The 9,493-nt window shown below is 44.2% G+C and overlaps 1 long non-coding RNA gene across 1 annotated transcript; it reads right to left on the bottom strand.

Annotated features, from left to right (window-relative positions):
* Window positions 1-214: 214 nt before the first annotated feature.
* Window positions 215-9,115, bottom strand: LOC135303991 (uncharacterized). Its single transcript, XR_010365428.1, has 2 exons — window positions 8,100-9,115; window positions 215-2,878 (listed from the first exon to the last, which is right to left on the bottom strand). It is a non-coding gene; the product is annotated as an uncharacterized LOC135303991 (long non-coding RNA).
* Between the last annotated feature and the right edge of the window lie 378 nt (window positions 9,116-9,493).

The raw sequence follows: 9,493 nt of genomic DNA, 5'->3' as shown, positions 1-9,493 counted from the left end.
CAGAAGACTCTGTGGTGTCACAAAGTCACCCTGTGATGTCACTGTCTGTTCTGTGATGTCACAGCCTCCTCTATGATGTTTCACAGCCATCTGGTGATGTCACAACCCACTCTCTGATGTCACAGAGCCACCCTCTATGATGGAAGAGTCTGCTCTATAGCCTCACACCCTACCCTGTCCTGTCACAGCTGTTATAAATTTGAACAAGGCCAAATTTCAGAAGAGAGGTTGAAACAGGCTCTCATTTATTAAAAATAAGTCAAAGAGAACAGAAGACCCAGGATAAGCCCAGGTCTTTCACAACAGCTCAAAATTCCAAAAGCAGTGTGCTTCTCACACGCTGGGTTCTTTCAAAAATACACGAACACCAACACGAACAAACCCGAAAGAACCCCGAAGACCTGAAAACCCCCCTTTTTATAACAGTCCCTGGTCCAGGATTGGTGGGTTTTGGATCCACGCACCGATTGGTGGAATTCGGGCGCTTTGCTTGGTCCTTACTGATGTTCATTCTGGACCAATCATTTCCCCAGGGCGTCGAGTGATTGGTCGGTGCCCTGGTCCAATCACCATCCACCTCCAGCCCCCACCAAGTCCTGGACGCTTCCCTTCCCCCACAACGAGCAACCCCCATTCTTCCCCAACTTTATTAAAACAAAACTCATAACAACTCCCCCTCTAAAACTTTGATCAGGCTTTAGCCCTCATCAACCCGCATCAACTCCCACTCAGTCTTTAGTTTAAACAGTCTTTTTAAATAGTCTCTTAACAGTTCATTTCTGAGCTGTTTTTAACAGTTTCTCCAAACAGTTCATTTTGAACTGTTTTTAAATAGTTTCTTCTTTGATAGTGTACAATTCTCTTAATTTCTGGTATCTTCTGTAAGTCTCTGCCGCAGTTTCATCATTCTCTGCCACTGGGTTGGGTTCCATCCCTTGTCCTTGTAACATTAAAATGTTGTTAGCATCTTTGTCTTTTTCTCCACTTTTGAGGGTGAGTTCAAGGGAGTTGATCACAGTTCTCGTAACACCCCGGATGAGGCATGGGATCATACATGGAAGAAACATGATACTTATTAGGGCACCACCTAAGACAATCAGTACTTTCTTCCACCTATCACCTTTTAATAAGTTATTCCACCAATTTCCCCAATCAGTCTGTATCAATGGGGTCCACCTTTGAACAGGGACGTGGGCTAATTTTCTGATGTTAGTCATGATATTGGTAATTACTTCACTGTGATCATCTATTTCAATACAGCATTCCGAGGAATTAAATTTCCCACATACCTCTCCTTCTTTCGGCTAGAAGGTAGTCTAAAGCTAGCCGGTTTTGGTATATCATGGTTCTCATCTGCCTCGATTGGGCATTGAGGAGGTCTATTGTTAGTGTGGATTGGTTGGAAATAATTTCTAATAAAGCTTGTAACCTGATTATTCTGTTTAGCATGTAAATAGGAGTCCTATATCCCCATGACCCATCTTGAGCCCAAGTAGCTGGGCCGTAGGTGGCAATGATACGTTCTGGTGGCCATTCTTCCTCTCCCCATTGTTGAGTGCCTCCTATGGACAACTCTCGCTTTTTCCGGCTAACTCATCATAGAGAGGTACCCCTAAATGATGCCCTTCTATCCTGGGGAGGAGAAAGAAGGAGGGTCTTATTACGCCCAGGGTACAACTCCCAGCCCATCCTTTTGGCAGGACTACATACGCTCTTTTTCCACACAGCCAATATAAATTTTTTGGAGCTCTCCAAAACTGAAGTTGGCTTTCTAAGTTATAGTTGGTTTTGTTCCAAAATTTGGCAATTTGGGGTGCATCCCAGAATGGATTGGGCTCTCTGGTAGGGCATTCATATAACTTTTCTCTTTCTATATAAGAGCATTGGGATCTTTTGGACCTTGACCAATATAAGTGCGGACGTTTGGGAATCCACCACTGATAGGTTTTATTCATGACTAAATAACTCTTACAATGGATCTCACCCAAATACACGGTGTACTCTGGATGCCTCCTCCAAAGGCACTCTTCACCAATCATTTCGGATCGTAGGTTCCATGCCTCTTCCTCCGGTCGGTTGTCTCGCTCGGATCCTTCTTTGTCTAGAATTCTAAGTACGTCCTGTGGACTCATGGGGATTCCCTCCCATGGCCAAATTTCAGCCATACAAGTATCTCCACAAATCCAGCAGTTAGAGATGTTAAATTCGTGACTTATCTTTTCCGCTAGGTCGAGGAATAGATTTTTCCCTCCCAGAGTTGGGATTTTCGGTCCCTTTTTAATCACCCATTTTATTTCTTTTTCTTTTATCAAATCGGGTTCATAATCCTCATATCCTACTTGTCCTTCAATGGGTTTCTTCTCAGAACAGACCCACTTCTCTTTCATAGGGCATTCCCCCAACAATTTTTGTTTAAAATTTCCTATATTTTCGAATAGCCAATATGTTTTTCCATCCTCCATACAAGTTGTTACTGACAAAAAGTTGATACAATTAGGACTCGGGTTAGTGTGTGTCCTGAGGACGGCAGTCCGAGACTCTCCTGCATACAAAGGGTAGTAACACTTCTCGCATGGTTCTGTCTCTCCCTTGTCGATGATCATAAGTAGGAGGATTCCTAGGAATGGGGGTCCGGTACAAGCCACTCTCCCAATCATGTCTCCCCTCCGTAGAGGATCAGCAACTCTTTGTGGCAAGAGTGTAACTTGATCCGGTCTTGCCCCCCTCTCGCTCTTTTTCTTAACGTGTTACTCTTACCAGTTACTGTTGCAGGAGTTCACTTTCCCTTTTTTTATCAACTTGTTTCTTCTGTTCTTTTTAGGGCCAGATTGCTAGATGTGTGGGAGAATGCTCTATTTCTTTCCTTTGATCTTCTGATCTGAAACAAGAGATACCAGAAATTAATATATTTTACAATTTTACATCTTTCACACTAAACATTAAATTTCATTAAAAACATATTAACAACTTTTCACTTAAACATTTATATAACAATTTTTAGGAATTATAGCTTATGGGTCTCTTGGCGGTGTGTCTGAGGTCTCTTTAGACTTTGTTAAAGTCGGTGGTGGTTCCTTAGGTGCAGAAACCAGCCCTTTTACTCTGGTTATATGTGTCCATCCTCGTTCTTGGGTTCGCACAGCAGTTTCAGTAGTCAATAGTACTTGAAAAGGGCCTTCCCATTTTGGGACTAAGGGTTGTTCTTTCCAGGCTCTGATTAACACCCAGTCACCGGGCTGAAATTTATGAATTTTAAAATCAATAGGAGTGGATTGAGGAAGGTATCCTTTAACTCTTAGTTCTTCTAAGGTGCTGGTGATAGTCTTTATATATTTTCTTACACTCATTTCTCCTTCTTCGTATGTTCCTGCATGTCCTAGGGTTGTTAAAAACGGTAGCCCAAACATCATTTCTTATGGGGATACTCCTACATCTGCTCTCGGTCTTGTCCTTATTCTTAGTAAAGCTAAAGGGAGACATTTCAGCCAATTCATTTTCGTTTCCCCTGTTAATTTGGTAAGTGTATTCTTAAGAGTTTGATTCATTCGTTCTACTCTTCCAGAACTCTGGGGTCTCCAAGGTGTATGAAATCTCCACGTGATGTTTAGGGCTTCTACAAGCTGTTGTATTATTTTAGCTGTGAAATGAGGACCTCTATCTGAATCGATGGTATTTATGATTCCGTACCAGGGTATGATTTGTTCTAATAGGATCTTACTTACAGTTTCTGCAGTTTCTCTGGTGGTCGGATATGCTTCTACCCAATGGGTTAGATGGTCTATTATTACTAATAGGTACTTGTATCTCTGCACTTGAGGCAGTTCTGTGAAATCTATTTGGACGCTTTGGAACGGTCTTTTTGCTAACTCTCTTCCTCCTTGAGGTGGTTTTCTCATCACTTTTCTATTTATTCTCTGACATATCATACAGTCCCTCATTATTATTCTTGCAATTTCCCATACTCCGATACATGCATAGGTCCTCATGAAATGGTCATGTAACGCTTGGGTCCCCCAATGGGTTGATGCATGCAGGTCTTCTAATTTCTTTCTTGTGAGTGCTTTGTTTAGTATTTGCCTCCCATCTGGCATTTCCCATTTTCCTGTTTCTTTTAATATTGCACCATGTTTTTGTAACTCTTCCTGTTCTTTTTCATCAAAGATTGGAACTTCCTCTAGACTCATTATACCTGCCCCCTTCTCCTCCTGCTAATCCATTGCTTCCAAATCCTGCACTCTCCCTTGCTACTGCCACCATCATTTTCGCCTTGGTTCTTGTCTTCCCTTCATCTCTCCTCAAATATACCTTCTGTGCTTCTCTTAACAATTCATTCATTCCCTTGTCTTGCCAATCATCTATCTTTTCTAGTTCCTTCTTATATCAACCCATGCTTTTGTCACAAATTGTATCTTAACCAACACTTGTCCCTCTGGGCTGTCTGGGTCTACACTTGAATATAGCTGGAAATTTCTCTTTAACCTCTCTAACCAGGCACTTGGTGACTCTTCCTTTTGCTGGTGACTGTCAAAAGCTAACCTTGCGTTATTGGTTCTCGGTACTGCCTTCCGTATTGCCGTTATTATTAAGGTCCGGTATTGTCTCATATTTGTTCTTCCTTCCTCTTCATTTGGGTCACAGTCAGGGGCGTTAAGAGGCATTTTATCTTCCCCTCTAGGACCACCTCGATTTTCCCTCTCCCAGATTCTCATACCTGCTGCCCTGATCATTTGTATTTCCTCGGAAGAAAATAATATAACCAGGATTGAGTTTAGCTCCTCCCACACGTAAATGTTAGGTCCCAAAAACTGATCTAATTGCTGGGAAATACCTAGTGGGTCTTCCAAAAGGGGTTTAATATCTGTCTTAAAATTTCTAATCTTGGAGGCGGTTAAGGGTGCATTCACAAAGCCTATACCTCCTCTGGCTCCACCCATAGGTACTTCCCTTGAAGGAAATAATTTTTCAGCTTTTTTTAGATTTTCTTGTATTTTCTTGGCCTGGAACCTAGTATTGTATGGGTGACTCTCAACATATTTGTCTTTCTCGTTTATTTTATGTTCTTCCTTATTTCTACAGCAGCAAGCTCTTTCGGTTGTTGGATGTTCTTTCCCTGTTTGACTTTTGGGGTTTTGGGGTACATGGGGTATATAAAAAGGAGTACCAAAAATGGGAGAAGACACGTTTTGAGGGATTGGCTGGAATATAGAAGAAAAATAAAAAGGAGGATTTTGGAAGGTTTTAGGAACTACAATTGGGGTAGGGGTACTTTGAGTAGAATTTGATGCACTCGGCGAAATTGGAGATAAATTTGAGTGCTCAGGCTCATGTGTCACTGGGAGGGGAGATGGCACAGAGGAAGATACATCTGCAATATGTTGTTCTTTATTTGAGGAGGGAGGTGATTTTGTTGTTTCTACATTTAGGTCTTGTCTTAATTTTTCCTTTGGGGTTGGTATTGTGGAGTATAATTCTGGAGGAGATGGTGGCAAATCATTTACTGGTGCTGTTGAGGGAGGAGGAGGTAATGGGAGGTATTCTATTGGATCTGGAGGAGGAGGAAGATGGTCTAAGGGGTCCCACCTGCTTTCTGGCAACTTATCAACTTCTCTTTTTCTTTCGAGACTTTATATATCTTTACTTCTCTTTCTTGTTTCTTTTGTTCCATCCAACATCTTGCGTATTTAATTTCTTGTTGGCATGGATCTAGTCGGGTGTTAACGTACCTATTTAGGGCCTCACATAACCATTTTTCCTCTGTTCCATACCACGGCCAATACACTGGACCTTCCGCAATACTCTCCTGAGGCCAAACCTCAGTACAGTATTTTATCATCTGTATTCTATTTAAACTCTTCAATCCTTCATCATCATCCCAACTATCCAGCATCTTCCCTAATGGACTATTAGGTGGTATATTCTTAAGGGTCTGTTTCACTTTCTGTTTCTTAACTGCACTCTTTCCTGTACCCTGCCCCATGCTTAGAATTTAAACTGTGCCTCTTACTCTATAACACACAACAACAACACTGTTTAAAGAGATCAAATATAACCAAATATAGGAGACACCAAGTGTGGGAAATGAGATGAAATAAATATGATGACTTAAGATGGGAACTGAAATAAAGATGGCAGATTTTATAGAAATTAAATAAAATATGATGATTTAAATAAAATAAATCGGATAGTGGGGTGTGGGAGTTAAAGATGGCGGGAATTGAAATAAAAATAGCAGGTTTAACTGATTGTGGGAAACTCTAAGTGGGGAAATTGAAATAAAGATGGCGGATTTTAATGGAACTGAAATAAAATAAATATGGCGTCTAATGATGAGAATCAAAATAAAGTGGCAGATTTTATAGAAATAAATACTACAGCTTAAATATAACTGATATAGGATGATAAATTAAAATAGCGGGACGTGGAAGTTAAAATAAAGGTGGCTAATATAAATCAGTAAATTGAAATAGTAAAATATAGGAATTGTAATAAAAATAACAAATCTTAAGGAAATCAATTGTATTTGGACCTATAAGGATTTAAAGTAAATAGCAGCTCTAAGGTAATAAACTAGAAATAACTCAACTAAAGAAATTAATCTGCTTTAAAAGAAGTAAATATTCAAAAATATTCTGAAAAGAAATTTTAACTAACAATTTTATTAAACTTATACTGAGCACTGTTTCGCTTACTTAAAATGGCCGCTGCTCGGCCCACAATCACCACACAGTAAAAGAACACACAACACAGTACGCACCCAAAATGGCCACCACTCGGCCCTCGACCACAATACGACAAAAACTTACAATGGCTGACTCACAGCCTCCACGCAACACTATTTCACCAACTTAAAATGACCGCCACTCGGCCCACAACCACACAGCACCATAAAAGAGAACTTAAAATGGCTGCCTCGCAGCCCTCACACAGCACTACTTTACCAACTTAAAATGGCCGCCACTCGGCCCACAACTTAAAGCCACCGAGATAAAACTTAAAATGGCTTCCACTTGGCCAATCACTTAAAACAACACTCAAAGTAAACTTAAAATGGCCACCACCTGGCCAATTACTTAAAAACACTGCTTGGGAGCTGTCTGGGGACTTTTGGGCTAGCCCTCACCCCAGAACCTCCCTCCTTATATTTTCAAACTCAATTTAAACACAAACAAAACAAGTTTCGTACACAAACCAAAAATTTTCCCTAACCTCAGGTCAGTTCTAACCTCCTTTCCAGCCCTAGCGACTGGAAAGGCCCTTTCACAGCCGGTGGCCTGCCTTCACCCTGTGGGTCACCGCTCCTGTGAAGATATTTTCGGCTACCCCTACGACCCTCTTTAGCTAGGATCCTGGCTCGGGGTAGCCTACTTTCCCCCTATGACCCCTTTCCACTGGGGTCCTAGTTCAGAGGTCCCTACTATTTCCCTCAGGTGGGGCACCCTCCCCTTCCCTGGCCTGGAAAAAGGGGCACTCTCCCGCACGGTGGCTGCTTTAAGCTGCAGTCTCCGTGTGGGAGTATTTTCTCCCACACCTGAGGTCCTAATGCCTCAGAAGTCAGACTTCTCTCAGTCTGCCTCTGAGGAACAGCCCTCCAGGTGGTCTTAGTTAGTGGGCAGAGACCCCCCACTGGGCAAATCTGCCTCACCAACCCCCACCCAGACACTTCTATGACCCCCTTTAACTGAGGTCCTAGTTCAGAGTGCCAGGCGTGCCCCCCTGTATGACCCCCTTCAACTGGGGTCCTAGTTCGAGGGGAGCAATTCGGGCCACTGACTAAGACCACTCCTAGGAGCCTCCACTCTCAGGAGGAACAGGAGCCTATGCGGGTAAGGGCAACGAACGGGTAGGTACTCCCCGTCTCCCCTACTCCCGGGGGTCCCTAGGGGTACACTCACTCCTCAAGACTCGCTTCCCTCCTATCCCAGCCGGCCCCCTCGCGGGAGTCCGGAACCGCAGTACTAGGAGGTCCACACTCGCTTCGGGAGTCTGTACTAACAGCCTCAGTCTCGCTCACACACACGCACTTCGCACCCCCGATGCCTTAAACCCCACTCGTGTGGCTCATGGACCACACGAGCCCCGCTCCTTCTCAGAGGGCTTACCCTTTGAGCTGTTGTCGTTTTCTCTGACCTCGGGAGTCAGCACGTTCCCCTCCTCGGTCCAACGTAGTCCAAGATCCGAGCAGCCGAAAAATGTGGCTGGAAACGTCTTCTCGGGCCCGGGCTATCCCGGACCGCTTCAGGGTCGTGGCTGACCCCGGACGAGTCCCCAAAGATGTTATAAATCGAACAAGGCAAAATTTTAGAAGAGAGGTTGAAACAGGCTCTCATTTATTAAAAATAAGTCAAAGAGAACAGAAGACCCAAGATAAGCCCAGGTCTTTCACAACAGCTCAAAATTCCAAAAGCAGTGTGCTTCTCACACGCTGGGTTCTTTCAAAAATACATGAACACCAACACGAACAAACCCGAAAGAACCCCGAAGAACTGAAAACCCCCCTTTTTATAACAGTCCCTGGTCCAGGATTGGTGGGTTTTGGATCCACGCACCGATTGGTGGAATTCGGGCGCTTTGCTTGGTCCTTACTGATGTTCATTCTGGACCAATCATTTCCCCAGGGCGTCGAGTGATTGGTCGGTGCCCTGGTCCAATCACCATCCACCTCCAGCCCCCACCAAGTCCTGGACGCTTCCCTTCCCCCACAACAAGCAACCCCCATTCTTCCCCAACTTCATTAAAACAAAACTCATAACAATTGCCAGCTCTGTGATGTCACAAGCCCTTCAGTGATGTCATAAAACCCTCTCTGTGATGTCATACTGCCACTCTGTAATGTCACAGCACATACTTTGACCTGACAGTCTGCTCTATGGTGTCATACAGATATGCCATGATGTCACAGCCTGCTGTGTGATGTCACAGAGTCCCCTCTATGATGTCATAGCTGCTCAATGACCTCACACAAGAAACTATGTGATGTCACACACTCCCATCTATGATGTCATAGCTGCTCAGTGACCTCACACAATAAACTCTGTGGTCTCATAGCCTAGTCTGTGACCTCACACAGCCCACTCTGTGCTGTCACACAGTCCACTCTGTGCTGTCACACAGTCTCTTTCTGACATCACAGCTGCTCTGTGCCTCCATGACACAGCCACAGAGGTGCCGCTGTGACACAGCCCCCTCTGGGACATCCCCCAGCCCCTGCCAGTGCTGAGCCCCTGTCAGCTCTGGCTGTGCCCTGCTGGTGTCCCTGAGCTGCCCTGGCAGTGCCCCAGCCCTGCTGGGCTGAGCACAGGAGCTGCTCCTGGCCAGAGCTGTCTCTCTGCAGTGCTGCCCTTGCCAGGAGCTGCCTCTGGGCCAGGAGCCCGGCCCAGCTCAGCAGCACAGACACAGCACCAGGACTTTAATGACCCTCTGGGGCTTTGGTGCTCTTTGCATCAGACTCAGTCCCTCAGAGTGTGCTCAAAAAAACTTCTCAAGAACTCCTAAT

The sequence above is a fragment of the Passer domesticus genome, chromosome 6, assembly GCF_036417665.1.
Source record: "Passer domesticus isolate bPasDom1 chromosome 6, bPasDom1.hap1, whole genome shotgun sequence".
NCBI classification, from domain to species: Eukaryota; Metazoa; Chordata; class Aves; order Passeriformes; family Passeridae; genus Passer; species Passer domesticus.
Note: the sequence above shows the minus strand (reverse complement) of the source record. Positions and strands in the feature narration are given on the sequence as shown.